Below are 4,770 nucleotides of genomic sequence, written 5' to 3' on the forward strand. Positions count from 1 at the left end.
ACTCTATCCGCTCCAACATATCTCGTTTTTACCGCCGGCCAAACCTCTCTCGCCGTCGTGAGGTTTGCCACTTGAAGCACCATCTCTTCAGGCATAGCCTGATACAAATATGCAAGGTTTATTGGATTTTAATAATCCTTGTTGACTGGTATTGACTGATAATAATCCATATTTATTTTATCATCACTGGCGGTCCCAAATTTAAAAAAGTTGGCCCCCAATGGTCCCCAGTTAAAAATGACTTAACGATGTTATACTTTTTTTCCGAATTTCAAACTAATGTTTTAGGGCTTTTGATCGGAAGGAGGATACGAGTCAATTGATGTAAAACTTCGTTCGAAACGTTGCTCCATAACGACGAAACAATGCTTCAATTCGGGTGTTTGAACTTACAATTAACAAAAATCAAGTCGTCTGGATCACCGTTTCGACCTTAGTTTTACATCAATCGACTTATATCCTCCTTCCGATCAAGAGCCCTAAAACATTAGTTTGAAATTCAAAAAAAAGTATAACGCCGTTAAGTTATTTTTAACAGGGGACCATTGGGGGCCAACTTTTTCAAATTTGGGGCCGTCATTGGTTATAAAATGAATAGGGATTATTATCGGTCAATACCAGTCAATAGGGATTATTAATATCCAATAAACCAATATGCAATCGCTGCATTATTTTTCTTAACATCGATATTCGCCGGAGCTGGATCAGTCGGTTCAACTACTTTCAGGAGACCATGAAGATTGAAAATTGCTCTCAATTTTACCACCCAGGTGGTGTAATTGGTTGGGGTAAGGAGCGGACATTGGAGAGGAATTGCCATGTAGTTATCACGTGGAGGAGGAGGATTTGTCATTCTTGATCGTTGAGAATATTGCTGTGAAATTCGCTTGTCAAGATCCAGTCCATTGGATCAACCTACCGAGCAAATGCCTTTGCTCTGATACCAATTGAACACAGGTATCAAAGAATCAAAGAACAAAACAGTAGAGAAGAAGATGAATTGAAGAGAAAATTCTTTTTATTGAGTAATTGAAAAGTGATTACAACAAACTGTAAAGGATACTGTTCTTATAACCCTAGCTTAACTGTCATCTAACAGAAAACTAAAATTACAAAACTAGTCCCTACATAATGACAAACCTGTCACAAACTAATAAAACCATGCTAACTTTGGAATTAACTCATTTATTGACTTACACTCTCACTTTTTAAATATAATAATAATATTTATCTAACTAAAATTAAATTAAAATTTAACATAACTAAACTAATACCACATCAAATATTATAGTTAATCAAATAAAAGAATTGATTTATACTAATAAGTATAGACATTAATTTAAAAAAAATAAAAGAAAAGAAAATAAACAAACAATTTCAACACACAGATTTGACTATTCAAGTGGGTCGTCTCTCTAAAGTTTAAAAAGGAAAAAAGAATTAGCAGATCGTCTTCTTCACACCACATGATTCAAATCTGAAGCATCCAACAAATTGTTCCTCTCTCTATAAATAAAATCAACACACTGTTCCTCTCTTTATAATTCTCTCTCTACTCTCGTATATTTGAGCGGCATTTTAGTCATGGAAAATTCATCGTCAAAATCGTCGCTGGGCGACCCTGACATGCCTGGGCGGTGTATTTGCCGCCGGCACCGCGTGCCATGTCTCCATTTCAACGGCAAAACATGATCCACAACTGATAGTCTAAGAGCATTCTCATTCCACTCCCTATCTTCAAACCAAAAATTACACTAAAACTCACTTTATTTTCTCTCTCTATTTCAATTAAATAATACTTTTTATACCTTTTATCATTACATTTTCTCTTTCCTTCACTCATAGCCACTTTCAAAATATATTGAAAAATTATAGGGGATGAGCAGTAACTTTTCAAATATACAGAAAAATCACTACTTTTTCTAAAATATAAAAACTCTTCACTCACAGCACCCTAAATCACTCTATAAATTATAAAAACACCCCTCACATAATATGAGGGGTTGGACGAGAATGCTCTGAGAGAAAAAAAAAATGTTTCTAACCGGCACCAAAGATGGAAATGAAATCACATTAAAAAAATCCTGCAATTGCATACCAAATTAAAAATTAAAAAAATAAAAAATCATAAAACAACATTCAACTCTAAAAAGATTACAGACCTAGGAAAAAACATGAGTCTTGAGAAAATAACTCTAAAAAGATGCCCAAATGTAACCCCGCCATTCAATAGCTTTTCTGATCGATAAGTAATTCAGTTTCAAAAAGGGTCAAGAACTACGATAGAAATTACGATATGATATGTAAACACCCAATCATTACAAATGTGAACTTATACAAGATCCAGAAAACAACATCATAGTGCTTAACAAGGAAAAGTTTAATCATAAACAATGATTATTCTGAAACATGAAACAGAAACTTTTATGCAATTTTAGCAAGATACTCGTCAATCGTGGTGTATTTTATCTCCGGATAAAGCTGGCTAGCCTCCACACCAAACGAAGGTTCGATCTCAAAGTTTGTTGCGTCTCCATTGATAAATACAGAATGTGTTATGGACAAAAGAATGCTTAACCCAAATGGAGCCTCTGCAAGATAGCAACTTCTTATTTTCCGGTATATAATTTTTTAAGTCAACTCGTTTTAATTAAACATGTTCTTTCATCGAACTCACCTTGGATATTTTTGAGAACTTGCTCTTCAGGAACATATGTTTTCTCAAGGGTCTTGCCAATCTTGCTTTCCCAGATGGAAACAATATCATTAAACGACAATGTGTTGCCCGGAGGTCTGAAAATCAATGTCTTGTTCAATGTACGCGGGTCATCAACCGCTTTGATGGTAGTCAAGGCTATATCTTCTTCTTTCACAAAAACAGCTAGATAGAATAAAACAACATAAAGACATTAGTAGTCTTTTGGTAATGATTTCTTTATATTATTAACTTCGTCTAATTTTTAGGTTTTGCAATACTCGAATACTATTCTTTTTACTAAAAACTCGCTACAACTTTAATATATATGTGTGATTGTGTCATTTAGAAATCGTACACAATGTGTGCCAATTTTTCTTTTTAATGACAAAGATCAAATTTTAAATATTTTTATATGCTCTCTAAAAGGTTGAGTTGGCACTGGTTCTGTTTATTGCCCTCCATTGCTTTATGACTTCAGATTATGCATTAATGCGTGTACCTTTGGGGTTTCCATCTCCGAGGATGGTAATCTTCTCCCTAGGGGCGGTGTATGTGTCCATTTGCCCCAAGTTTGGTAAAAAGTAGCCAGCAAACCCATTGCAGGCAATGAAAGTATGCGGGATATCTGCGGCTTCGACAGCTCTACGAATGCTCGCCTTGCCCGCAAAGATGCTCTTCGCTGGTTCGACCGCGTTGACATGGTCAACGTCGGTTCCAAATTCCGAAGGTAGAAATCTCTACATAAATAATGAAAGTATTGGTTAATTACGATACTGAGTAGATCTAGAGCCAGTGGACTCATACTTGAGCCATTGGACTCGTACTTGCGCCAACTAAACGAAAACGAATAAGCTAGAAAAGATCCAACTTAGAAGGATATTGGATCGGATGAATATTAGAAAAGGTCAAATTATACAATCAACTAGTCAACTACACATGCTTAAGCAAAACTGTAATTACCTTTACATTTCCTGCTTCTTAAATTGCAGCAATGAACTTGAGTTGATCAGCTATCAGTTCACCACCTACCGTCGAGATCACAACATCGACTTGCTTGATTGCCTTCACTAAACTTTCATGATCATTAATATCTCCCTGAAAATGGTTCATGAAAATCATATAGTTTCCTTATAAATGCCTTAAAATGGTCAAGAAAAAACTGGATTATTGAGATTAAGTCATAAAACCATCACACAAAGTAAAGGCTCTACTTACAATTAGAATAGTGGCACCAAGAGTTTTGAAATTGTCTATGAGCTTTGATTTTTCCGGATGTGTGGTTGTGCCTTCTCTGACCAAAACAAAAGTCGGGTTTCCCTCTTTCGCGCTTGCCTCTACGATGAACTTTCCGATGTACCCGGTCCCTCCGATGATCAAGATCTTGCTTTTCTGTGCCATTGAGATGTTGCCGGCCTCAAAAACTAATTAAGTTGATTTTACTTTTTTTTTTTTTGAGAAGAGATCTATGGAAGCTGATTTATGGTATAGACAGTATATATAGAAGTCATTATGTGATTATTATATCAAATAAAAATATAAATATGATAAGCCCTTTTTTAAGATTGCCACATCTGACCGTGGAAGATTAATTAGTGGTGGGCAAATGCAACCAATGGTATCTAGAAAGAAACATGATTTATTAAAAATTTAAGAAAATCATTTTAGATGAATAAAAAGCGAAGACTACGCGTAATATTTATGAATTTGTGTATAGCGACTTGAATTTTCAAGTAGTTTATGCCTTATCAGGCGTGTTAGTGGCTTAGTGCCATCGTGTATTCAATAATTTGTGTATGTTCACATATTAACAAATATTTATAGCAAATATATATATTATTTTTGCTAAAGGAACATGATTTGAAATAATTTTTTTTTTCTAAATTGTATTTGCTAATTGTTTGTTCTGAAAGTTATCGCTAAACATTATATGTATACCAAATTCTTTATTTTTCGTCGTAAACCTATAAATTTTAATTTAGGTTCATTGTCTTAAACAATAAGTCAATAGCATTAATAAATCTACTTTTTGGTTTTCTATTCAATTTCGTAGCATAACATTTGGTTTCATACCT

The 4,770-nt window shown here is 34.4% G+C and overlaps 1 pseudogene across 1 annotated transcript; it reads right to left on the bottom strand.

Annotated features, from left to right (window-relative positions):
• Positions 1 to 2,340: 2,340 nt before the first annotated feature.
• LOC143536078 (phenylcoumaran benzylic ether reductase Pyrc5-like) lies at positions 2,341 to 4,120 on the bottom strand (annotated as a pseudogene). Its single transcript, XR_013135822.1, has 5 exons — positions 3,914 to 4,120; positions 3,659 to 3,793; positions 3,198 to 3,435; positions 2,678 to 2,881; positions 2,341 to 2,591 (listed from the first exon to the last, which is right to left on the bottom strand). The product of XR_013135822.1 is annotated as a phenylcoumaran benzylic ether reductase Pyrc5-like (transcript).
• Positions 4,121 to 4,770: the final 650 nt, after the last annotated feature.

This window comes from Bidens hawaiensis, unplaced genomic scaffold, assembly GCF_021521415.1.
Source record: "Bidens hawaiensis isolate Kalapana, Puna unplaced genomic scaffold, B.hawaiensis_p1.1 tig00010732_1, whole genome shotgun sequence".
Classification (NCBI taxonomy): domain Eukaryota; kingdom Viridiplantae; phylum Streptophyta; class Magnoliopsida; order Asterales; family Asteraceae; genus Bidens; species Bidens hawaiensis.